At 41.4% G+C, this 27,778-nt stretch overlaps 2 long non-coding RNA genes across 2 annotated transcripts in view; one reads left to right on the forward strand and one right to left on the reverse strand.

Annotated features, from left to right (window-relative positions):
• Window positions 1-12,751: 12,751 nt before the first annotated feature.
• Window positions 12,752-27,778, reverse strand: part of LOC143930067 (uncharacterized) — a 113,637-nt gene continuing 98,610 nt past the window's right edge. The window contains exon 5 of the long non-coding RNA XR_013262701.1: window positions 12,752-13,151. This is a non-coding gene — a long non-coding RNA (uncharacterized LOC143930067). The remainder of the gene's footprint in view (window positions 13,152-27,778) is intronic.
• On the forward strand, window positions 13,147-14,179 carry LOC143930068 (uncharacterized). Its single transcript, XR_013262702.1, has 3 exons — window positions 13,147-13,284; window positions 13,574-13,720; window positions 13,803-14,179. It is a non-coding gene; the product is annotated as an uncharacterized LOC143930068 (long non-coding RNA).

Consider the following 27,778-nt stretch of genomic DNA (forward strand, 5'->3'; position numbering starts at 1 on the left):
CTTTATTATATAGGAAGCTGGATGTCAGCTGCACAAGCTAAGTTATAACCCAGTGCTCCTCTACATTCCCCTGGGCTACTTCAAGTGATGAAAACCATTGATTTGTACCATTGCACGCATAACCTGCCAGCTATTCCCTCTATTCTTCAATCCCCAGCGGTGCATTCAAGAGGGGAAACCAGTAATTTCAGTTATCAGGAGCAGATACAGAAGAACTAGCTGGTAATATACAATGCTGGCATCCCGTCACCAGGGTTATTTTCTGCCTGGGAAGGCTATCATTTCATTCTGCTAGGGGTGCTGTTCTGAGCTGTTTTGCTTCTCTCTGACTTGGAGCTGACAGAATGAGATATATTTTCAGGGATGTTTGCTACCACATTCCTTGGGCAGAATAATAATATTTTCTTTAACATAATGTTATCTGTTCAGAACAGAATTGGAATCAATGTGACCAACATGCATGTTTTTTCAATGAGTGACAATAAAAATAATGGAAATACATTAGGCTTAGGGCTTAATGTATGTAAACACCTATGCAGTGGCGTATTTCCCATAAGAATGTCACCAGTGACCCTCAAATCTATTTGGTGCATTGTGTATAAATGTGTACATCTCCTAAAAGGAAAAATAGGGTCGTTTTGCATATATTTTATTTGGTTATCATGGTCAGGGCTAAAAAAATGCATAAAAAAAAAGATCTTTTAAAAACAGGTAAATATGAAATGCTATATTTAAATCTTTATTCATTTTCATATTAAGAAAGTAGGTGGAGATCTCGTCCCCTTTCTACATGTTTAGCAGCCCATCTTAATCATCTTTACTGATTTACAGAGATCAGTAGCTCAAGCTACAAATTTACACTAGATACTGAGATATGAGTTCACCGCTATCATGGGTTCATGGGAAATGATGGACGTTCCAGGTTTACTGATCCTGCAAAATAATGTGTGAATTTGCTATTATTGCAAACATACTGCACTACCTGGGTTTGAGCTTTTGTCTGCTGTTTAGATAGGCCAATCTAGCCAGTCACTATAAATGGGTGAGATCACAGCAGCAATATTGACAACATGCTGTAGCTACGACAGTGAAAGCATGAGGAATGTTGCTGATAAAGTGCAAAAAATTTGAGGCATGTAGGCACTGGCAGGTTTGTAGGTGTAAATCCCAGCTGAATGCAGATAGCAATATGATATGTATCTTGAAGAATTTACCTTTTATCACCTAAGGCAGTTGATTATGTATGAGATTCAGATTCAGGTCAGCGGTGAGTTAGTCCCGAATCCAAGTAATTTGCAGTTCGGAAAAATTATGAACTAATGTGGCTAATAGCCAATATAGCAACCAATTGTCAATAATGCACTTCCTGACCTCTGAAATGTGGTATAGGCAAATTGGGGGTTTTCTTAGCCCATTCCCTATAAAAGACAGGGTTCCCAGCAGAATTTTGTCAGTGTGTATTGGAGAGATGTGGAGCACATACAAATACGTAGTTGCATACTGTACATAGTTGGTATTCCATCCAGTTAACTCTAAATACATATAATATTACAAGTTTCATATATTTATTAAAGGAAGCATCATATAAAAACATAACAGTATATTGTAGTTGTTAGAAATTCTGTATATAGCCCTACAGAATAAATAGACATTGCATAGTCCACATGGGCTTGCTGCTTAACTGGAGACAGGAAACAGAAACTTTATTCTGGGAAAACTTTACAAAAGACAAGGAGAAGGCAACGGTTTAAGTTCATTCTTCTCCTCAGTTTTCACAAAGGAAAAGGGGGGATATAGTAACCATCACAGATTGTACCTTTGTGGCTAACAGAAGCCAGTGTAAGTAATAGACTTGCAAAACTTAAAGTGGATGTAAACCTGAATTTATTCCTTTTTAATGAAGACTACTACCTGGTACAGTAGAGGATGTCAAGTCACCTGTGCCCAGTCTTGCCATGAAGAGTTAATTCAGCTCTGAGCAATCCACTTGTATTTTTGTAGTAAGACAAAAACTACACAGATAATTTTGTGTTGCCACATCACCACTGCTGTGACTAACATCTGATTTCTTTATCTGACGAATGGCATGAGAGATAGAGGGAGTGTTACAATTCTAGCTTCATATCCCCCCTCCTTTCTTCTTCAGCTCTCTCAGGATTCGCTGCTCCATACCTCAGCATGATTGGCCATGCTGAACTCACGTGGTGCCTTTCCTGAGTTTTGACTGGATCTTTTACTCAAAACTCAGGAATAGGAGGCTAGGAGAGTGTAGATGTGGGCGGGGAGTCTTGTGACATCACAACTCCACCCACAGAGATCTGTTAAAGAGACCCACCCACCAATTGCAGAGTTTTGCAGGGCTCCTACTGCTGAAGGGGGGGGTGACATTTTCATGGTAGGGATACATGCAGGAGGCTTGCATGTATATATACATTAATACTGTGTCATTTGTTTATACTGGGTGAGTAGTGGGTTTAAATTGAGAAGATAAGGGCTTGTCTATAATCTTAGCAATGAGTGAGCTCTCTACCGGATCAGACTGCAGTGTGAGAGAAGGTGGGAACTGCTTGTGAAAGCGTGTCAGAGTTGAAAGTATCTAAAAAACATCCACTGTCGTATATCATAAGCAGTCCTAAGATCAGAAAATGAGCAGAGCTTGCCCTCCAACACAATGTGCTTAAGGTTCACTATCCCCTTCCTAGCCCATACCTTCGGGTCCGGAACTTTATTCATATGTGTAAGATTGGGATTCCCCCAAAGGGGAACATGAGGGGAAAACATCTTTGGAGAGCGATAACGGGCTCTAGTCCTATGTCACACCTTGATGATGGTGCGCATGAGCTCCGTAATCCCAGGGTGTGACCTCGCCCCCCTGAACACTAGGTTGCTAAGGGTGGAATAGGATCCCATAATAGTTGCCTCCAAGGTTATAGCCAGGGAATTCAAACCCTTGGTGTTCCAAGAGACAATAGCGCAATTAGCCATAATCACTAGTCAAATTAAGGTTCTACATAATGAACAGAGATAGAGTTAGGAGCAGAGTCCGGACCATTGCACATAACAGGTCAATTAGAGTATGGTGTCCCAGAGTGGCATATATAACACCACTTGTAGAAAAATAAAAAAACACAAACAGACAACAACATAGCAACCCCAACCAAACCTCCCAGCCCAAACTTTGGGGAGGTTTCAGACCCACAAACAAATCAAATGATTTCCTCTGATGTCCCGTTTCCATTGAATAATCCGGGAAAAGCAGCAGTTTAGCACTCTCAAAACGCAACTCTCCCAGTGCTCTGGCCTCTCTCATCACCAGGTCACGGTCTCTGAAGTGCAACAACTTAAAGACCAACAAAACCACTGTGCTGGGTCCTCATTTTGACTAACCATAAGAATCTCACATTCTTGTCTGAGGTTAAATGCTTATCCCCCAGAAGAGCACGGTAGGCTGTTTTTCTGTCAAGCTTCCATTACATAGTCTCATTCTTACCCGATACCAAGAATGTAAGGCTGACGCATTGTCGTGGCAGTTTACCTCTGCTTCCATGATTGAGTTGGTGCCTGTTCCTTTAATACCTCCCCATCGCAATCTCGCTACTATACACACCAGTCTCACCTCAACTTTGGGCGGCAGAATTTGTGCCGCTCAGATCCAGTCTCCTCCCGAGAAACCTGGTGACAGCTGCTTTGTCCCTGAGAATCTCCACACTGCTTTGCTCCAAACTTACCATTCTCCCAAGGTGGCTGGCCACCCAGGGAAGAATCAATTTATTTGGGCTATTTCTCAACAATTCTGGTAGCCTAGTCTCTGCGCTGATGTAACTGCCTTTGTAGCTGCTTGTTCTGTTTATACACAAAGTAAAACACCATGACACCTTCCAGTGGTCCTCCTACAACCCATACCCAATGGAGAGATGCCTTGGACGCACCTGTCTATGGATTTTATTGTGGAGTTACCCAACTCCCAGGGCAACACAGTTATTCTTATGGTGATTGACTGGTTCTCAAAAATGTCACAGTGTTTTCCACTAAAGAAGTTGCCCACTTCCAACGATCTGGCATCCATTTTTGCTCAGGAGATCTTTTGATTACATGGGCTACCCAAGGCTATCATTTTTGACAAGGGTATCCAGTTTGTCTCCAGGTTTTAGTGAGCCTTTTGTGCACATTTGGGAATTCAGCTTTCCTTCTCTTCTGCGTATCACCCACAGTCTAATGGAGCCACAGAACTAGACAACAAAACCTTGGAGCAGTTCTACACTGCTATATTTCTGATCACCATAACAACTGGTCAGACTTATTACCTTGGGCAGAGTTTGCTCACAATAGTGTCGTCAATGCTGCTTCCCGATTGTCTCAGTTTATGGCGAATTATTCCAACCATTCATGTTGCCTGACTCAAAGAATTCCTGCATTAGAGGAGCATCTCAGCGATCTTCGGTCCACTTGGGTGCAGGTCCAGGAATCCTTGCGACATGCCAGTGAGAGGTACAGACTCTATGCTGACCTCCACTGAAACTGACCCCACAATTTATTGGGCCTTTCCATATTCTATGTAGGATCAACCCAGTGGCTTATGCATTAGACCTTCTTCTAACATGCGTATTTCAAATGTTTTTCATGTCTCCCTATTGAAACCTTTGGTATGCAACCATTTCACCACCTCAGTACCATGTCCTTGCCCAGTGCAGGTCAAAAACCATGAGGAGTATGAGATACAATCGATCATTGACTCCCGTAGGTTCCGTGGGCGCATACAGTACCTAGTTCATTGGAAAGGGTACGGTCCGGAGGAACGCTCTTGGGTCTCATCCTCAGACGTACATGCTCCTGTCCTCCTATGTGCTTTCCATAGACGTTTTCCCCCCAAACCTGGTGTTCATCCGAGGGGGAGGGGTATTTGAGGAGGGGGTACTGTCAGCGCTGGGCTCTCAGCCCTTCCTCTGTGCTCAGGTTGCTCAGCTGTCGGTTAATTGCCAGAACTCATCGTTTCACAGTGGCTCACCTGTTGATCATCTACTGCTCGTCAGTCAAGTTCACAGCCAGCCCCCCTTGGCTATTTAAATTGCCTGGTTCATTTATTATTATTATTATTATTATAATACAGAATTTATATAGCGCCAACAGTTTACGCAGCGCTTTACTATATAAAGGGAGACAATACAGTTATAATACAATTAAAAACAAAAGGATTAAGAGGGCCCTGCTCAGAAAAGCTTACAATCTAATAGGGTGGGGCAGATGGTACAAAATGTTGTAAATGTGGGAAATAAGCTGATGGAGGTGGTAAAAAATTAGTTGGAGGCGCAATAGGCTTACCTGAAAAGATGAGTTTTCAGGGATCGCCTGAAGGTAGCAAGAGTAGGGGATAGACGGACAGGTAGTGAGTTCCAGAGGATGGGAGAGGCTCTAGAGAAATCGTGGAGATGAGCATTGGAGGAGGAGATGAGGGCGCTTTAGAGTAGAAGGTCCTGGGAGGAGTGGAGAGGATGGTTGGGTGATATTTGGAGACAAGATTGGTGATGTAACTCGGGGCAGAGTTGTGAATGGCTTTGAATGTTGTGGTTAGTATTTTGAATTTAATTCGCTGGGTGATTGGGAGCCAGTGTCGGGATTGGAGGAGGGGGTTGGCAGATACTAAATGGTGGGTAAGGTGGATAGGCCTGGCAGCAACATTCATGATAGCCTATGGAGAGGCAGGCCAATGAGAAGGGAGTTGCAATAGTCAAGGTGAGAGATAACAAGGGAGTGAATGAGGAGCTGGTTTAATTTGTTAAAAAGGGGCACATTTTTGAGATGTTACGGAGGTGAATTCTACACACTTTTGACAATGATTGGATTTGGGGCTGAAAGGACAAGTCAGAGTCTAGGATTACACCTAGTAGTATGAGGGGAGGGACTGATGGTTGCTTTGTAGATTTTTATGGAAAAGTCATGGAGGGGGGCACGGGCAGGGGGAATATTAATAGCTTGGTTTTAGAGAGATTTCGTTTAAGGAAGTGGTGCAACATCCATGCTGATATGTCAGTTAGTAAATTAGTAATGAGAGAGGAGACTGAAGGAGTGAGGTGAGGAGCAGACAGATATATTTGAGTGTCATCGGCGTATAAGTGGCATTGGAAGCCGTGGGTAGTTATTAATTGACCAAGGGAGTAGGTGTAGATAGAGAAGAGAAGGGGTCCAATAACAGAGTCTTGGGGGACCCCCACAGCCAGGGGCAATGGAGAGGAGCAGACAGAGTTGTAGGTAATATTGACGGAGTGCTGTGATAGGTAGGCAGAGAACCAGAATAGAGCAGAATCTTGGAGGCCAAGGGAATGGCGTTTATTGAGAAGAAGTGGGTGGTCAACAGTATCAAAGACCACATTGAGGTCAAGTAGAAGGTGTATGGCGTAGTGGCCATTGGTTTTAGCAGTTAGAAAATCGTTGGTGAGTTTTAGTAAGTCAGTTTCCGCGGAGTCCTACGAGCAAAAGCCAGACTGTAAAGGGTCAAGAAAGTTATTTTCACTGAAGTAGGGAATAATAAGGTTGTAAACCAAGCATTCTAGAAGTTTAGAGGGTGAATGGGAGCAATGAGATGCGTCTTAAATTGTTCAGGTTGGTGGGGTCCAGTGAGAGATTTTTAGCTATGGGAGTGATCTGGGCATGTTTTAGAGGGGATGGGAAGGTGCCAATAGAGAGAGAGAGAGAGATTGAAGATGTGAGTGAGGGAGCATAGGATAGAAGAAGAGGGTGACCATAGTAGTTGTGAGGGAACAGGATCCAGGGGACAATTGGCTAGGTGGGCACCTGAGAAAAGTTTTGTAACCTCTTCAGTAGTAGCCAGTTCAAAAGAGGAGAGTGTTGAATGTGCTGTTAGGCAAGGTATGTTGGGTGCGGATGATGTATGCACAGTGGAGGTATCCTCACAAATTGCATCAATTTTGTCTTTGAAGTGATTGGCAATCTCTTGGGCAGTGAGTGAGTTAGTGGGTAAATGGGGTGGAGGACGAAGCAGTGAGTTAATGGTTGAGAAGAGCCGACAGGGACTGAATGACAAGGTATTAATAAGAGAGACAAAGTAGGCTTGTTTGGCAGCATGGAGGCAGGAATTGTATTTTAGAAGGGCAGATTTATATAGGGTGAAGTCTTGCAGGCATTTGGTTTTATGCCATAGTCGTTCAAGAGCAATGGCAATGTCTCTTGAGATTTCTAGTGTTGTCGGTTTGCCAGGGTTGTAGCGGTTGGGGCCCAATTCTGCGTGTGGTTAGGGGAGCAAGTACATCCAGTGATAATGAGAGTGAACTGTTGTAGACAGAGGTGGCCAGGTCAGGACAGGGGAGAAATGATGTCTTATAGGTGGTCAGTAGCAGAATAAAGAAGAGAAGGGGTTAAAGTGGCGAAGGTACCTACACGTAATCGTTTGCTGCTTGGAGGGATGAGTAGTTGGAGGCAAGGATACAGTGAAAGGGGATGTTGGGGAGGTTGCCAGGATTGCAGAAATGGGAGAATACAAGGTTGTGGGTATTATCATTGGAGTGAGTGGAAGTATGTGTCCATTGGGTTAGGTCAAAAGATGAGGTTAAGTTGAAAATGTGAGCTTTAGCTGGGCTGTTAACATTGATAGGAATGTTAAAGTCACCAAGAATGATAGTGTTTTTTTCAGAGGAGAGAAATTATTGTAGCCAGGCAGCAAAGTCATCAAAAAAGTGTGATACTGGTCCAGGAGACCGATAAATTGCTGCAATCCTTCAGAGAAATGGGAGAATGCAGTGCATCTCGAAAGATGAGAGGGAGGGAAAGGAAGGACTTGGAAGATGCTTCGTGGGGATAGAAGGAATCCAACTCCACCTCCTTTCATCAATTGCCTTTGACTTGGTCAACATATCTAGAGACTCTCTGCTGTGTTCATGTTGATGACTTGCCTGGCTGATGTCCTTTCTGGTTCCTGATCTTGTCTTCTGCCTCTGACTACGCTGATCCCTGGCTCCCAATTTCCTGGCTTATTCTGCCTACCCAATTTGGCTACCGAACCCTGGCTATGTTTTGACTAATTTACCAGCTGTACCATTTTTACCATCTTATTAAAAGGTGGGATTTTTACTGCACTTTCTGTCTCCGTCTGTTTCATGGTTCCTGACGATGGTTGAGCAGTGAGGAGCAGTGGAAGGAAGAGAGCCTCATGTCACTGCCTCCATTGTGCAGTGAGGAAAACTCCTAGCCGTTGCACATGCTCCAGCCCTGAATAGGGCTGTGGGCAGCTGACATTCCACACCCCCCACAGCTTAAATCACTTGCTATTGATTAGAATCACTCTAATCAAGGAGTAGTATTTGTACAATGAAAAGTATTTAACAAAACAAAAAGTGCAACTCAAATTACCAAAAATATGGACCTTACCATATTAGGGGAGGGTGGCAGCTGATTGTTTACAGTTATTAATATATATCAAAAATGTTTTCATCATATTCAACCAAAAATTGCAGCACATTAAAAATAGGCAAATTTTGCCTGATGTATATCATCGTTTGGTAAAGTGTGTGTCCGTCCTGTCCAAAGAAATTGGCAATAAGGGCATCCAGCACACCTATGTGTTCCCGTGTATGGCTCTGTACTAATTGATCACGTATGGAGTTATTCCTATGACAGACAATTTCCACTTTACCCTGGATACAGCCTGCTACCTGTGGATCAGCCTTCAGGAGATACCAATATTTGTTTATAATATGTCTAATTTGATTCTGTTGTCTAGAATATCTTAAAATGAGTTTGGTCGTATTTTTGGTGTCATCTTTACTACTTTTCATTTTCTGAAAGATAAGATCCTCCCTATTTTCATTGAAATGCTTTTTAAACTACTTGCTGCCCACCCACCGTCAAATGATGGAGGGGCGGTGCGGCTCTCATTCTGGGACGCCGTCATATGGTGAAGTCCCAGAACGGTTGCTCTCGCATGCCCACGTGGGCGCGCAGCGTGGCAATCATGGCTGCGCCGTGTTGCTAGGACATGGCGCAACCCCAATCTCTGTAAAGAGCCTGCAGCTCTTTAACCATGTGATCGGCTGTGTCTAATCACAGCAGGTCACATGTAAACATGGAGATGCTGGTAATCGGTGCTCCTCACCTCACACTGACAGAGTGTGCTGAGAGGCGAGCTGACCAGCAGCATCTCCTCACAGAGGACATCTAGGTATGTAATCAGGGCACTGATCATCAGTTCCCTGATTACAATAAAGCCCCCACAGTGCGAGCAATGAGTGCACACCAGTGCCATCAATGAGTGCCCACCAGTGTCATCAATCAGTGCCCACAGGGGCCAGCATTAAGTGCCCATTAGTGATGCCAGTCAGTGCTAGCTATCACTGCTGCCCATCAATGCCCATCACTGCTGCCCATCAATGCCACCATCAATGTCAATCAGTGCGAATCAGTGCTGGCTATCTGTGCTGCCACTCTGTGCCCACCAGTGCCAGCCAGCAGGCTGTACTAATCAGTCACATTAGTGTTAAGCTGCTGTGGGCTACTTAAGGCTGCTCCTTCCTTCCCCTGGTGCATCACGATTCTGGTCCCTTCCTTGTTGCCTGTTCCTGACACCTAACCTGATCCAGGCTGTACCCTCTGCCTTGTTCCTGCCTCCCTCTGCCTTGCTTCTATTCGAGTACCCTGTTGAGACCCCCCCCCCCCCCCTTCCTTGCAACCTTGCATTCCTTGTACCTTTGTCCCTAGTTTGGTTTGTATATAGCTAGTTGTTCAGGTTCAACAGTTCTTGTCAGTGTGTGGTTTGGTTTTGCTTGTTGGCGTTGTTTATGTTTATTGTTTGCTGTGTTTACTGTTTGCTGTGCCTCACTGTTAATAAATCTCAGTTGCATATACTTTGTTGGCTTGGTCTCAGTTCCTTTTTGCAGCTACGTGTCTGGTCTCCTTGCTGTAGAAAACCTGACACCATTAAAGACATCAACCTCTTTGCAAGAAAATTAATCTTGAAAGTAATATAATAAAAAACAATCACAAGAGGACTGGATGACTAGCTTTGAGTGGTCACACTATAAAAGGCAGGAGTTTAAAGTAATGCAACAACTTTTTGAATTGCTTGAGGAGAGTAATGTCTCAGAAGAGGTTGATCTTATTGATCAGATTGATTTAAATACTCTACTGGAAGTTGAGGAATCAACTCCAGATGCAAAAGACTTTCCCCTACAGGAGTTCAAATGGAAATCAAAAGCTTCCCCTCTTTGGCGCTGAATGGACATATACTTGTGTTTGTTTAACAAATAGTCAAACCACCTGACAAAGGGGGAAATGTAGTTGTTATGACTACAGACCAACACTCACATATGTGTAAGTGTATCCTTAAAAACAAAAAATGGTAGAAAAAAGTTTCCCACCGTGAATTACTTAAGACCCAACAAGAATTTTGCCAACTTATTAATAGCGCCTATAACCAAGGAACTATTCCCAAAACCACTTGGGAATTTCTTAAAACAGATTGGCCAAGGACCCCCATTTTCTACTCCCTACTCAAGGTCCAAAAAACCTGGCCAAGCTCACGGGTAGACCTATTATCTCTGGAAAAGGTAGTCTAAGTGAAAAAGCTAGTATCCTGGTTAATACTCATTTATGACCACATGTATTATCTTTATCTTCTTACAGTAAGCATACTATTCACCTCCTCCAGGTGATTTAGAATATTCATATTTTCCCGGGGGCCTGGCTAGGAGCTGCAGACGTGGAAGCACTATATAGTAGCATACCACACAATAAGAGGATTCCTATTCTTAATACATTTCTATCTGAAAGGAGCACCAATGAGAAATTGTACAGTGATTTTGTGTTATCACTATTGGAATTCATCTTGTCTAACAACTTTTTTCTCTTTGATGGCTCCCACTACCTCCAGGTGCAGGGAGTGGCGATGGGGACATTTTGTGCCCCATCGTACGCTAACCTGTACCGGGGGGAGTGTCAAATCAGGAGTGATGAGGGTCTATCGATGTACCTGTGCCACATATTATCGTGGCACAGGTATACCGATGACATACTTATCCTCTGGGATGAATCAAGGGATCTGTTGGATACCTTTATCCAAACATTAAACAAAAACAACTTCAACCTTTCATTCACAATGACATGTAATCAAAATGGCATTTCATTTTTGGATATTGAAATTTTTCACATTGGGAACTACCCTGTTCCGTAAACCTATAGCAGGGAATACTATTTTGAGAGTACACAGTGGACATCCCACATACCTGGTGAAGTCCATCCCATATGGGCAATATTTGAGCATTAAATGTAATTTTTCATCACAGGAGGATTTCCTGAAACAAGCCAACAAATTAAAAAACATATCAAAGAGCTAATGAAAATAGTAGACAGAATCTTACCTTTCAAAAAAACGAAAAGTAGTAATGATGACACCAAAAATAAGACCAAACTAATTTTAAGATATTCTAGACAACAAAATCAAATTAGACATATTATAAACAAATATTGGTATCTCCTGAAGGCTGATCCATGGGTATTAGGCTGTATCCAGGATAAAGCTGAAATTGTCTATCATAGAAATAACTTCATACGTGATCAATTAGTACAGAGCCATTTTAACAAAGATGGAAGATATCTGAAATGCAAATACCCAGGGACACATAGGTGTGGTAGTTGCCCTTATTGCCAATTTCTTTGGATAGGACGGACACACACTTTACCAAACGGTGATATACACCAGGCAAACACATTTTGTAAATTGTCAAACAATGGGGGTCGTTTACCTGATGACATGTGTATGTGGGAGTTACTCTGTCGGTAAGACCAAATTAAATTTTTGGCAATGGATATATGATCACGTGTCTGCTATAAAAGAATGTGACATTATGTCACCCATTGGGAGACACGGAACATGGAATCATAATAAAAATCCACACTGTATCAAATTCTTTGCCCTTGAGGGAATACACACTGACATACGAGTAGGCGACTGGGATCACCTTATCCTACAAAGAGAGGTGAGGTGGATTCATCACCTGTCAGCGAAACAAGCACCAAGTCGTAATGACGCTGTAAGTTTCAAGCCCTTTCTGTAGGGCAGAGATAATGTGTTGGTTTTCCCTCTTTAGTTACTATATAACAATATATCAGGCTTAATTCCCCCCTTTTTTCCAAATATTTAGGGTATTTGGGATTGCATCAATACCATTATCCCTTGTCCTTCCCCTTTTTCATCTTGTCTTCTCTATATTTCTGTTTTTCTTGCATCATTGTTATCTATGTATGGGGTGTAGGAATAAATTGTTCATCTTTTTATCTTTATTTGTCTATTTTTATTGTGCTGCAATTTTTGGTTGAATATGATGAAAACATTTTTAATATATATCAATAACTGTAAACAATCTGCTGCCGCCCTCCCCTAATATGGTAAGGTCCATGTTTTTGGTCATTTGAGTTGCGCTTTTTGTTTTGTTAAATGCTTTTCATTCTCCAAGTACTACTGCTTGATTGCAGTGGTTCTAATCAATAGAAAGTGATTTAAGCTGTGGGGTTATGGGATGTCAGCCGCCCACACCCCAATATACAGGGCTGGAGCATGTACAATGGCTAGGAGCTATCCTTACTGCAAGATGGAGGCAGTGACACAAGGCCCCCTTCCTTCCACCGCTCCTCACTGCTCAACTACCCTATTTACTCACTGTACTACCTTTACGATTTTTAAATGCAATTTAGGGGTCTCCAAACAAGACAAGTTGATGAGATAGTGAGTATAGATCTTAAGATAAAATAAGATAAGTAGGTGCTTTTATTGTATACAAACACTGCAGTGGAGAGACACAACACAGACTGACTTCCATCTCTACCAGGTGGAATGAAGCAGGAAGTGTCTCTGTGCTTACATCTACGGGTTATACAATATATACGTATGAATATGCATGAGCACTAGGCGTGTTATAGGTGTGATCGTATAGTTTAGTTCAATTAGCATTCCTATCTTAGTAGCAAGGGAACAGTTAAATGGGTGGTTACATCATGTGACTGATAGAAAGCGAAAGAAAAAATGGGCTCCGCCATCTTGGTACTGGTTCAGACCAGCTAGATAAGACTGTCCATTCCTCGGAGCAAAGAGGGAGTAAACTGTTGCTTTTTATCTGTTGGTGAAGGTCATCATAGATTGGAAACTCTGTCTAAGAAGAAGCAAGAAAGTGTATTACAATTCTTAAAGCCACAGTCTCTATATACTGTACATACATATATATAACTCAACTTTATCAGACTCCTCTAATTCTACTCACCATACCAGCAGTCAAGAGACATGAGGTGATTAATCTCTAGGAGGATACAAATGGGGGTTTTACTCTGCATTTATTATGTGGTATGTACTGACCTGGCTAGCATTGTGCACTGCTTTTATGATCATGTTTATTATCTTTATATGGCCCATATTTTTAGTTCTTTGTGTGGGAGTAAGAGTGAATATGGGAATATTTAGGGCCCCAAATAAATATAAACTGATATGTTTTTATTTATATCATGCTTATGGTGCACTATGAATTTACAGCAATAAACAGACTTTTGACTATTTCCATTAATCAATTTTTTTTTATAGATTATTGTTCACTTGAACACTTACTGTGACTATATTTGGTTATGGCGGACTCAGAATAAACCCATGTGGGCCACTCCATAGACTGGGAGGAGTTGGTGATAGCTGATTGTAAAATGACCATTGTTATTTCTATTTACATTTGTTCAGGTATGTATTTATTCCCTATAGTAGGGTATCATACCATGTAAACTGATCATAAAAACTGATATGTATACACTTTGCATTTTAGAGCTCGCAGTGTAGCCCTATTTTCCTGAAGAAGAAGCGGGCTTTTTGTACCCATGAAATGCACCTGCGTTGAAGTGAAGTTACCACGAGCCAATTACCACCCAGCTGCAGTAGGGTGATGATAAATGTACAACATTATCAAAGTGAAATTTTTCCTACTGTTCCGTTATATATTTACATGTGTTTCTATGTCATTGAGATGCCTATGCCTTTGTACAACAAAAATCTTGATATTTTATTTTAATAGTACTGTCAAAGTACTTCAGTTAGTGGTTAGGGTTTTTTTTGTGCATTAATATTTTTAGCACCCAAATGCATAACTTGACATTTTTCAACATTAAACCTTATTTGCCATGCAGTTGCCCACGCCATTATTTTATTTAGGTCGTCTTATAAGGTTTCTACATGTTGTGAAGTTATTGCCCTGCTTAGCTTTGTATTGTCAGCAAACACTGAAATGGAGCTATTTATACCAACCGCTGTATCATTTATAAATAAATTAAACAGGATTGGTCCCAGGACAGATCTTTAGGGGACCCCACTTACCACACCAGACCTGATCTGAGTACTCACAGTTGCAGTAGGGTGATGATAAATGTACAAAATTATCACAGGGAATTTTTTTCTACATTTGTTTTATGTATTTACAGGTTTTTCTAGGTCATTGAGATGATTCTAACCTTTGTACAATCAAATTCTTGATTTTATTTCAATAGTACCCTCCAAGTCCTTAAATTAGTGGTTAGGGTTCTTTTTATGCATGATATAATTAGGATGTGGTACTGGACAAATACTATGTCCATTTAGTAGAAGGATCACCCTAGTGGCCCCTCCTCCCAAATCCTTGGTTTCAGTAAAAATATTAATGCAAGTTACTTGCTAGGGGGAGAACCACTGGGGGAAATCTAGGATGGAAAAAGATCTGGGCTCGGCAATGGCATGCAATGGCAAGCTGCTGCAAGCAAAGCCAGCAGAATATTAGCATACATTAAAAATGGTATTTATTCCAGTGATAAAATTATAATTCTAAGGCTGCGTACACACGGGCGGACTGCCTGACGGACTTGGTCCGCTGAAACGTGTTTCAGCGGACAGTCCGCTCGTGTGTGGGCTTCAGCGGACTTTTTCAGCGGACAGTCTGGCGGACTCTTTTCGGAATTTCCGTAATATTGTCCGTCCAACTTTGGTTTCAGTGGACAGTCCGCTCGTGTGTAGGCAAGTTGGACGAACTAAGTATGGCGCATGCTCAGAAAGGATTTACACGGCCGAAGGTTGCATTGCAGTGTATTGGACGTCGTATTTCTAGTCCCGTCGTACGTGCTGTACACGTCATCGCGCAAGCTTTCAGCGGACTGTCTGTTCATCGTGTGTGGTCAAGTCCGTTCATTCAAAAGTAGGACGGACTGTCTGTCGGATTGTCTGACGGACTTAGTTGGCCAGACAGTCCGCCCGTGTGTACGCGGCCTAACACTCTACAAGACTCTGGTCCAGCTGCATCTTGAATATGCCATCCAGTCCTGGGCACCACTCCTCAAGAATGATGTGCTGGAACTAGAGAGAATGAGAAGGGCAACAAAGCTAATAAAGGGACCAGAGGACATCAGTTATGAGGAAAGACTACAAGGATTAAATGTATTCCTCTGGAGAAGAGACGCTTGAGAGAAGAAATGATAGCAATATACAAAAACCTTACAGGTGACCCTAGCATAGAGAAAAATCTTTTCAGTGGGAGGGAGTTTAAAAAGACACACGACCATTTATTGAAGTTGGAAGAGAAGCGGGTTAACCTTAAACTGTGTAGAGGGTTCTTTACTGTCAGGATGGTAAGGGTGTGGAACTCCACAAACATTGGTTTCAGCAGGGAGGGTCAATAGTTAAAAAAAAAAAAAATGATTAGCTGGGCATCTTAATGATCACAACATACAGGGACATGGGATTTATTATTGACATAAACACACACACACACACACACACATACACACACACACATTGGAACTGGATGGACTGGTGTCTTTATTCAACCTTTCCAACTATGTAACTATGTATATGTAGCACTATCCCTCCACCCACCCACCCTTCTGTGACTGACAATGCTGCTGTCATCTGTGCCTCCTAACTTGTGTCTCACTAATACACAAAGTGTATTACAGAAGGGAAAAAAAACATAGCAAAGAAAACAAATGCAGACACCACATGTAATGATTGGTAAGCTGCAATATAATACATTTTTTGTTTGGGGTTTAATCCTGCTCTAGCCCCTTCAACAACTGTAAATTACTGGGAACATCTTGCCAACCAAAAATGTTTTGCCACAGACGATGCAGCCGTCAGTTTGTTTTTCCCACAGAACCCACATATCCTAATCCACAGGGACACTTAATTTGGTGAATGAAGTTCTGACTAAAACAATTGAAAAAACTTGATAGGAAATATATTTTACCTGTATGGGTGTGCAAAATAATTACACCACATTACAAAATTTCACTGGGTGCAGTGGCCACAGGTGATTGGTAGTGATTGTATAACTATTCACCTCTATGCTGCATAAAGCAAAATATAGTATAAAAACTATCCAAATAGACCGAATGGTTCAAAAAATCAGTAGTATCATGAAAAAAAGATCACATACCTGCCACCTTAGGTTGTAATACTCAGTCCAAAAAGATAGCCAAGGGTTAAAAAATAGATGAGACACCCGGGAGGATTCTGCAGTCCTGTGAATCTTGGAGAGGCATTAAAATAGTGGTGTTGATGGGTATTCCATAATCAAAAAATCTTAAAATTTTGTATCAATAATTATCATTGAGTGTGGCTGTAAAACTTGTTCATTGATTTGCACTTTACAATACACTTTACAGTGCCTTGAAAAAGTATATACAGTATACCCCTTGAATTTTTACACATTTTGTTATGGTACAACCAAACACATACATTTATTTTATTGGGATTATATGTCATAAACCAACACAAAGTGGCAAATAATTGTAAAGTGGAAGGAAAATGATAAATGGTTTTCATTTTTTTTTTTTTACATATATCTGAAAAGTGTGGCATGCATTTGTATTCAGCACTTTTTATTTTGATACCCCTAACTAAAATCTTCAGAAGTCACCTAATTAGTAAATAGAGTCCACCTGTGAGTAATTTAATCTCAATATAAATATAGCTGTTCTGTGAAGCCATCAGAGGTTTTTTAGAGAACCTTAGTGAACAAACAGCATCATGAAGGCCAAGGAACACGCCACAGGTAAGGGATAACATTGTGGAGAAGTTTAAAGCAGGATAAGGTTACAAAAAAATCACAAGCTTTATACATCTCACAGAGCACTGTTCAATTCATCATTCAAAAATGGAAAGAGTATGACACAACTGCAAACCTACCAAGGCATGGCTGTCCACCTAAACTGACAGGCCAGGCAAGGAGAGCATTAATCAGAGAAGCAGCCAAGAGGCCCATGGTAACTCTGGAGGAGCTGCAGAGATCCACAGCTCAGGTGGGAGAATCTGTCCATGGGACAACTATTAGTCGTGAACTCCACAAATCTGATCTTTATGGAAGAGTGGCAAGAAGAAAGACATTGTTGTAAGAAAGCCATAAGAAGTCTGGTTTGCAGTTTGCGAGAAGCTATGTGGGGGACACAGCAAGCATGTGGAAGAAGGTGCTCTGGTCAGATGAGACCAAAATTGAACTTTTTGGCTTAAAAAGCAAAACGCTATGTGTGGTGGAAAACTAACACTGCACATCACCCTGAAAACACCATCTTCCTCACCATGTACAAGGAAGCTGGTCAGAGTTAATAGGAAGATAGATGGAACCAAATACAGGGCAATCTTAGAAAAAAAACCTGTTAGAGTCTGCAAAAGATGTGAGATTCTCCTTCCAGCAGGATAATGACCCTAAACGTACAGCAGAGCTACAATGGAATGACTTTAGATCAAAGCATATTCATGTGTTTGAATGGCCCAGTCAAAGTCCAGACCTAAATCCAATTGAGAATCTGTGGCAAGACTTGAAAATTGCTGTTCACAGACACTCTCGATCCAATCTGATAGAGCTTGAGCTATTTTGCAAAGAAGAATGGGCAAACATTTTACTCTCTAGATGTACAAGGCTGGTAGAGACATGCCCAAAAAGACTTGCACTGTAACTACAGAAAAAGGTGGTTCTACAAAGTATTGACCCAGGGGGGCTGAATACAAATGCACGCCACACTTTTCACATATTTATTTGTAAAAAATTTGGAAAACCATTTATCATTTTCCATCCACTTCACAATTATGTGCCACTTTGTGTTGGTCTATCACAATAAAATACATTTAAATTTTTGATTGTAACATGGCACAATGTGCAAAATTTCAAGGGGTATGAATACTTTTGCAAGGCACTGTATCATCTGAAAGCTGACGCATAACCTGAGTCTGATGGGCTAACTTTTTCAAAATCAAGATTCTCTACTCATTTCTGCTGGTTTCACAATGATGAAGTCATTTGCTCGGAAGAAATTTAACACTATTTTCTTTCTCACAAGAAAAGTCCCCAACACCATGGCGACTGACATTTTGCTGTACCAGCTTCTACCACATGAAAATTGATGAGCAAGACTACTAGTAAGCCACAGGTGCTGACCAATCCCCCCACCTCCAAGATGTGGCATTTTGGCCGCAAGAAGAGCGGCCACAGAGTGACTGCCCTGGCGTCCCGGAAGCCCCAGACACGAAAGTCCCGATCATTGTCGTCACTTCCACCGTAATTATGTGATGTCACTGTGGAGCACACACACATGGTCTATCCAAGGCAATAGACAATTTGATTTTCTTTCCTTTCCTTTCCTTTCACCACGAGTTATAAGAAAGAAAATTGCTTGATTCCCCCATCAACACAGTCAGTGTTGATGGGGGAATCCCACCAGCAGCGCTATTGTGTTATGCCACCGGGAGCCTTCCAGAAGAGTGCAAAATTTGGTGAGACTCTGCATCGAAATCAGCTTCAATTTTTTTTTCAAAGCTAAGTTGAACAAGCTGAAGTTAGAAGCTGATTGGCTACCATGCACAGCTGCATCAGATTTTGCACTCTCCAGATTTAGCCTGGGCTCACAGTGCCCTTGACTTCAAAGTCACGTGACTTCCACGTGACTTTGACGTCGGACTCCAGCATGAATTTAGCACGACTTGCAGGGGACTTCTTTAACAGAAGGCAATGCAAGTCATACCAAAGTTGGTCCAAGAGTAGTGCAGGAACCTTTTTCTAAGGTGAAGCGACTCAAGTCGCACTGATTAGATCAGCTCCATTGCACAGAATGGGGTCTGACTTCTGATGCAACAAGGGCTCCAAAGTCAGAGCGATTGTCACATCAGCATGAACTGGGCTTTAGTAAATTAGTCCTAATGATTACCACTATCAGCTATAGCCACCCGCAGTGATCACATGCAAAAAAAATCTGACAAGCTGGTTGTACCCAAGTCTATTGATGGATCAACTTGGGTATAACCAGCCTGCCCAAAGATGGATCAATTCTCGGTCAATCCTTGCTGAATATTACTTTCTCCAGGACACGGTGCTGCTGTCCAAGGGTGTCTCTGTTGCTCCACCATAGAGGGAGAAGCCATCCTAAGACAGGAAGTGTGTACTGTCCACATCTCCAAGTAAAAATAATGGAAAAAATAAAACTAAAAACAGAAAATTAGGTAGCCGACTACCTTACCACAGGCTTTCACTAGCTGGTTGTCAAGAAGCGGGAAGCCGCCGGCACAAGTTGACCTTTTTTTTTCTTTTTGTCATGGTTGATGATGGATCTACCCCGGGGACATTTTTTGAAATTTATATTTTAAAATATAAGACATGTTAAAGACTGTATAATGTCTACACTTTTTTGGGGGGGCAGATGAGTAGGGGTACTATGTATGCCCTACTCATTCACATGGGGGGGCCAGGATCCAGAATCAAATAAGCAGCCCCTGCCTCAAAGCATCCCTTCATGTTGAGGGCATGTGGCCTGGCATGGTTTGGGGGTGGTGCTCGCTCGTCCCCTCCTTTTCCTGACCTGCCAGGCTGCATGCTCAGATAAGGGTCTGGTTTGGAATTTGGGGGGACCCTATGTTTTTCCCCCAATTTTTTTAAATTGCCTGTAATTGTTTTTTTACTCTCAGTTGTCAAGGATGCGGCGGCCGGCCACTCCTTAACACACAGGTTGTTTATTGATTGTTAAGAGGCTGCCGGGTCCTTACATTTTAGGACCACTACTTATTTACCGCATGCATTTTCTTTTTTGTGAATTGACTTTCACTCCTGTTTTATGCGGTATTTACTGAGCGTTTTTGCTTTTTGTGGTAAATACCGCATAAAGCAGTAATGAACTTACATTTTCAGGATCGTGTGTGGTATTTGGGAAACCACCTAAATACCGCATATGATCTGGTTCTGTGAATGGAGTCCAGTATATACTAAACTTTTGTTTTTGGGTTTAGATGCACTTTAAATCTTTGTTTTTTATATGCTTTGGTTTAGGAATTTTCTCTTCACAAATAATCTGCTATAGCCATTATTCATTTTTATTTCACATGCTCTTTTTAATTACTTTGCAGCATATTTTCTTTTTAAAACCTGGAAACAGTACAGAATCGTCATAAAAGAATTTTGCAGTCGACCTCCCCTGGGCTAACCATTATGGCCCATACAATCCGGTAATTATTTTCAGGAAATACTGAGATGTCTGTTTTTCCAAATATTTCCAGGGAATTCCCCATAAATACAGTTTCCATGGTAATAACTTTTTTTTCATGATGGATATTGTGTGCTGGTCTGGAAAAACTGAGGGTATGGGACAGAAAAGAATAAGTTTAAGAAGGTCTCAATGGAAAAAAAGAAAATACAAAACACTCACAAAAATGAATGGGGGTTATGTGAGGAAACAATATATGAAGCAGAGATAGTGCAGACACAGAAAAAGATTTTACTGTTTACCTTTATTCCATATAATAATAATAAAACATTTAACTTTTTAATATATTTTTCTTTTCAGTATCCTCATATGATATATCATGTAATTTTGAAATACGTGGTATTACCTTTTGTAATATATGGTAAGGTACCAAGTTAAAAAAACAAAATTTGAAATATACAATGGTCTCAAGTTTTAAGCATTCCTAGAAATGTAAATTTTTTGGATATTTTAAGCCATGAAAAAAAAATTCAGCTTTTTTCCTGGAAAAAATGGAACATTTCAGTAAAAAAAAAAAAAAAAGACTCAGTGTTGAATAGTTTTACAAATTGAAAGTCATTTTGTCACACTGGAAATATGAAATGCAGTGTATATAATAGTATTATACTTGACATAAAAGTACAGCTTATTCAGTAAATAAACGAAACTTGTGTTTTTAAATTTTATTTTTTATTCCAGATGGAATAACAAGGACTGTACAGTATATGTTAAGAACATTTCACCTATGCATGAGAATAGGTAACCACCCCCCTTTCCCTCATAATAATTTAAAAGCCTCCTGCCAATATACATTTTCGGCTATTGACAATGCTGATCCAGCATATATTGCTCTTGGAAGAGTTTGATCAATTTTCTCCTGATTTCAATATTTTATGTATAAATTAAGGGATTGTGTATTTTTGTGAGTCAGTGGTTTGCAACACTTCCTTGCTTGAAGATGCTGCTGAAAAAACACTTTGCGATGATCCGGAAGCAGCAGGAGTGTTTCTGGAATGAGAACATGGGAGGGGAAAGCTACAGTCACATTCATTAGGGCACCTCTGGCATGTCAGGGTGTGTTGTGTCATCCTTGGAGCATTTGGAAAAGAATATTTCTTCTTACAATATTTGTAAATTGCAGCTCTGCTCTCAGCAGAAATTGCACTGTGGAAACGTTTCCAAATTCTAGATGTTGGTCTTACCATTTTACTGCGAGGAGGAAAGAAAAAACAATCTACTAACCAGACTATAGAAAAAGGGGGGGGGGGGAATTTAGGACTTTAACGGTTGCCATCCATAACCCCAAAATCAAAGAAGAATGAGTATTAACAATATGTGCCTATATTATTACAGACATATGTTATGTGATTTTATACCGCAAGGAATGAGTGATTTGCATTTATAATTTATATATGTATTTTGCTATTTATGACACAAGTGTACACTAATTTACGTGTACAGGATACTAACTGTTCACAATTTTTTTCAATTGTTGCACAATTTGATGTCTATATGATTTAGCGTGGCTTAGTATTTTCCGTTCTGTTTTCCTGTATTTATGTGACACTGTTAAGCTGCAGCAAAATTTTTCTTATTCAAGAGCATCACATATGATTGATTTTTACGTTTCACCTTAGCGCAGTTTTTATCCTCTTTTTTTCTGTCTTTATTTCACATTCATAAATTGCTGCTTTGGTTGGGGGCACATTGTCAGCCTTGTCACTATGGACATTTTTGAATTCCGAGCTAAGAGGGTTGTAAACACCTCTGAGGTCTTTAGCTCCACCCCTATTACTTCGGAATCGGATGTGGGGGGTTTGTTTATTAGGTTAAAAAACCTCACCCCTTCTGAAATTCATGCACAATGGGACATTGCGTTCCTTGAAACATACATAAGGGAAGCAATGGTACCCAGAAGTCTGAGGTGGGAGGTGAGCCCCCCTAGGGGTGATCCTGATGTGGAGAGTTGGTTCAAGTTTTTCAATGATGCAGGGATCGATCTATTGCTGTTTCTCGTTTGCAAAAAAAGCGAGAAGCTGACTAGATTGGATGAGGACGTCAAACTAATTAAAGAAAAATTAACACCTTTCATTAATGGAGAGGAATATAAGGATTGTTCAAAAAATGTACAGAAGGTCTTAGAAAAGGAAGAGGAAGGGACCAAAAACTGAAAAAGAAGAAGTATGATAGGGATAGGGAGGATTACCAGTCGGGCTATGTCTTCATTTGGCAGAGGAAACTCGCCCTGGAAAACGAGGAAGCCACGGCAATGGATACCTTACCCCAGGGAGAGGCCTTTAATGGCCCAAATGGCTATCCCCCATTGGCCCATGTACAACAAGGTCCCCAACATCCCCCAAGAAGGGATAACGTATATAGTAGACCAAAAACAGAGCCAAGGATGCAACATAGAGGGATAGGGCAACGTTACCTTGATGCCCCAACCCGGGGGTGGAGAGGGAATGGGGATCATGGATCAGGTCCATATCAACACTCGAACACGAGGAGAACCCAGGTGGGCCCCCAGATTAGACAGCCTTCTCGCAATCATGTGCATGGATATAACAGGACTGACTCGGTCTACTATAATAGGGATGATGACAATCATAATCCAGGGGTCAATACCCAAAATCTTTTTTTTCCTCTGTCTGATTTGGAGTCATCTGACTACACCAGACAGGATATTGGCCCAAGAAATAGAGGGGGGCATGATGATGGCCCCGGCATATATCATCATTCCGGTTATATGCAGGACCGAGACAACCAGGGACACCCCCATTATTCAGATTCCCCTGGTGGGAGGGAAGGCCATAGGGGGAGACAGGACAACCATAGGCTCTCACAGTATACAGACTCTCCTAGAAGGATGGATGGCCACAATTCGGATTTTCACAGGGACAACAGGGGTATAAAAAGGCCCGTAGAACGAAGAGAGGAAGCAGAGGGGGGAGGAGAATCCAGTCAGCTAAAAAGAAGGAGACCATAGGGTTGGGTATTTTTAATTTGAGCAAACAGGTTTTGACGGACCAGGAAAAAAAACTTTTGGATAAGGGTTTAAAATTCGCCCCACCAAGAAACATGAGTAAGTTCCAAACATATATGGATATACCCAAATATGTCCGTAAGCTAAATATTAAAAGATACATGTTGAGCAATACGACTCTGGATGGAGAAAGGAGTAGGTCAGTGTTCCAACACTCTAACCTCTCCAATGCATCTCTCTTTAATCCCCCAGGCCCTATACCACCCAACATCAAGGTCTTTAGAGATGTGGTATTGCGTGACCTTGATTCACTTAAAGTGAGGAAAGTCAGAATGCAGAAGGACCTTGAGGTTGGCCTAGATTCGCTTTGTACCAATAAATCCTTGGTTATTAGGCCAGCGGACAAAGGGGGGGGGGGGGATTGTAGTGTTGGATCGCGAGGATTATTTGAAAGAAATGTATTGTATCTTAGACGATAGCGATACTTACACCATCCTAAATAGGAACCCCCTTCTGAATTATAAAAAGACCCTTGAGAGTATTGTCGATTGGGGTCTTCGTAAGGGGATTCTTAATGAGAAAGAGAGGTTATTTTTGGTACCACGTGCTCCTCGCACGCCGGTGATCTACTACCTCCCTAAAGTACATAAGAGTCTAATTTGCCCCCCGCGACGTCCAATAGTGAGTGGCATAGATTCTGTCACGTCCCGGGTGGGCAAATACATAGACTATTTTCTGCAGCCATTGGTTCAGACTATGCCGTCCTACATCAAGGATACTAAACAGGTTATCAATATTCTGTCCAAACTAACCCCCAAGAGGGGCTTATGGCTAGTGACGGCAGATGTGACGTTATTATATACTATTATCCCACATTGTTTGGGTCTGGAAGCGGTGAAACTATACCTTGAGAGGGGGTCGGGCCTCATATCCACACAGATTGAGTTCATTATGGAACTCTTAGAATACGCAGCTGGTCATAACTATTTCTGGTTTGATGATCAATTTTATCGCCAGGATAGGGGAGTGGCCATGGGGGCCAAATATGCCCCGAGTCTGGCCAATCTATTTATGGCCAAATGGGAGGAGGACGTCATTGATGCCCCCAGGAGGCCGGAAGTGGTCTTATGGGCACGCTACATCGATGACGTCCTCCTCCTATGGGATGGAGCTGAAACTGAATTAAATATATTCATGGCCACCCTTAATATGAACGATAGGGGCATCAAGTTTGAGGCCAGCCAGGAAGAAATCTGCTTCCTGGATTTGAAAATTAGGATAGATGACAACCGCTTTGTAACATCTACTTTCTTTAAAACAACGGACCGCAATTCTTACATCCCTTTGGACAGTTGTCATCATGAACCCTGGTTGAGAGCTGTACCTCAGGGGCAGTTTACGTGCCTAAGACGCAATTGCACCGAAATCAGCACTTTTGAGGATCAAGCAACCCTCCTTTCAAATAGGTTTCTAGAAAAGGGATACAGTAATGATTTTTTATCGAAAGCACTCCAAACGGTTCGAGAGAAAGATAGGGCGATTCTTCTAGATGACAGGAGACCTGTGGACGTGGAGGCACAAAATAGGATCCCATTTATTACTACTTTTTCAGCACAGCACCGCAGTATCAAACAACTAATACAGAGGCACTGGCACTTGTTAACAAGCGACCCAGTCCTTGGTGCGATTTTACCAACTAAACCACAGGTGGTGTTTAAGGGGGCATCTTCTTTGGGTAGCCGTGTGGCACCAAGTGTGCACGACCCCCCAGAGGCCAACAGATCCTTTTTTCATGATATGAAGGGATACTATAAATGTAGAAATTGCCAGATCTGCACTTTAAATAGTTGTAGGGACAGGAGGATCAATAATTTTACGTCTACGAGTACACTAAGATCATATGATATCGAATCATTTATTACTTGTTCATCTGAAGGAGTAGTGTATTTGATACAGTGCCCTTGCAGCCTCCAATATGTAGGGAGGACCAAAAGGGCACTAAAAACTAGACTCAATGAACACATTGGTAACATTAGGAAGGATTTCGACAAACACCCGGTGTCACGCCATTTTGATCAAGTACATAACAGGGACCCCTCCAATACGTTATATGTGGGCATTGATAAGTATAGACCCCATTGGAGGGGCGGGTCACTCGTTAGGGAGATCTCCAGACAAGAAATGGCCTGGTTATATAGGTTGAGGACCTATGTTCCGTTCGGCCTGAATGTTGACACAGATGTGAACGCCTTCATTAATAATTCATGAGGGCGCACACATCCTGTCTACATTGTTTGAGCACCTTACGAGCTATTTGGGACTTCCCTGTATGTAAGGCTTTTGAATCTGGTTGCAACCAATGTCCCTTAGGATTTAATTTTTGTGTACGATGTCGAGCATTATTTCTCCATTTGTCTCTTTTCTGATACAAAAGAATGGTGAATATAGTTTCATATCATTATATACATTTTCAGGATGATGGTATTAGGTGTTTAAGATTCATTTTCATTATTGTATTTATTATATGATATTGTAAGCTCTTCTTACTAGGCTTACACTCTGGGCCGGTGGCTTTATATGTTATATATGGGAGGGATAATGTAAAGATTTTTTCCTGGTGAAGGATAGAATAATTTTTTGACATGTTTTAATACTGAGGGTTTCAATGTGACAGTAGTGTGGCACTGGACCTGTTTCCATTGTATGCGGGTGCGGGTCGAGCCCCTGTTTAGTATTTTATATAATTTTTGGTCCTTATTTAGTTTTATTTACATTTTTTATATATTTTTTATATTTATTTCAAAGGGATTTTTCAATTTTTATATTGAAAAATGTACTTTGGTTTTTTCCTCTTGTATTCTAATGTATTGGTTTCTGTTCTCTTCCTGTGTTAAGGTCGATGTGGGAACGTTCTATTACAGGTAGGGAGTTTTAGTCCGAAATTTTGCGGAATATATAATGTGAGTGGTCTCTGCATCAGGTCATCCATCCAATGGCAGCTGTTTCTGGCACCAAGAACACCGGCTATTGGCCATTTTTTCAGGGGGGTTGAACTGTAACCTGGCTTTAGCAAGTCCCAGATTGGCCCACCAATTTCATTGGTGAGATCAAGGCTGGTGGGAGGTCCCGACAAATCAGATTTGGACATAGGAATGAGGCTTGGTTTTGGCGGGAACAGCCGGGTGCCCAGAGTGAGGCCTGGAGGGCTAGAGACAATATAAATGGAGGTGACGCAGCGTGCCGCTCGTGCGCCTGGATGACGCAATTTTTTTTGCGAAACGCGTAGGGATGAGCGATACGCTAAACGTCACCCAGTGTTTGTAACGTTCCAGGAGAACGGGTCTGTCTGTGTGCGTCCGGCCGGCGCAACAGACTCAAGGCTTTCTGATCTTTTATACACTGTAAGTGCAATTTTACTTTTTTATCTCTGGTAATAAAGGATTTTACACTATTTGGAGTTCTATCTTTCTTTTATGGCTTTGATGTCTCCACCCTGAGTCCCTTTGGATCTATAAGAAATACCCCTGGGAGTGTTTACTTTACAACCCTTATTTGGAGTGGTGATGCAGGGAGAACACTAAGGACCCCGCCAGGCTGGAAGACGTGCTCATATCTAAAGGCCTTTTTGTGACCCTCTGTAGTGGGGGGTCATGCCCTTCTGGTAAGCGGCAAATTTAATTGTGTTTCGGTGGTGGATCAAGCACTATTGAAATGGACCCAGCAATGGATCTCTTTTGATTCTTTATGGTTTATTTGTGGAGGACTTTTGTTCACAGTTTTTTATAAAAAAAGTAGTCTGCTGTGATTTATACACTCGGACTTATTGTTCATACACTGGGTGTGCGGTTTGTGTAGAGTTTTTCTAGTGCCTATATTATTATAGACATATGTTATGTGATTTTATACCGCAAGGAATGAGTGATTTGCATTTATAATTTATATATGTATTTTGCTATTTATGACACAAGTGTACACTAATTTACGTGTAGAGGATACTAACTGTTCACAATTTTTTTCAATTGTTGCACAATTTGATGTCTATATGATTTAGCGCGGCTTAGTATTTTTCGTTCGTGAGTATTAACAATGTCAATCAATTAAATTTGATTTCATATTAATATGTGCAAAATGTATTAGACTGTAAATATTGCATTTTCCATCTATGTACAAAACAAGTATCTGCATAAACTAAGACCTATGTATGTCAGCCCCATATACTTATATTACATAAGGAGATAACAGTAGAAGTTTTCCATTTACAGGGCCGGATACAGGAATCAGTTGATAATAACTGGT

Source organism: Lithobates pipiens, unplaced genomic scaffold, assembly GCF_037356315.1.
Source record: "Lithobates pipiens isolate NorthernLeopardFrog02 unplaced genomic scaffold, aLitPip1_a1.2 Scaffold_25, whole genome shotgun sequence".
In the NCBI taxonomy this organism is placed as follows: domain Eukaryota; kingdom Metazoa; phylum Chordata; class Amphibia; order Anura; family Ranidae; genus Lithobates; species Lithobates pipiens.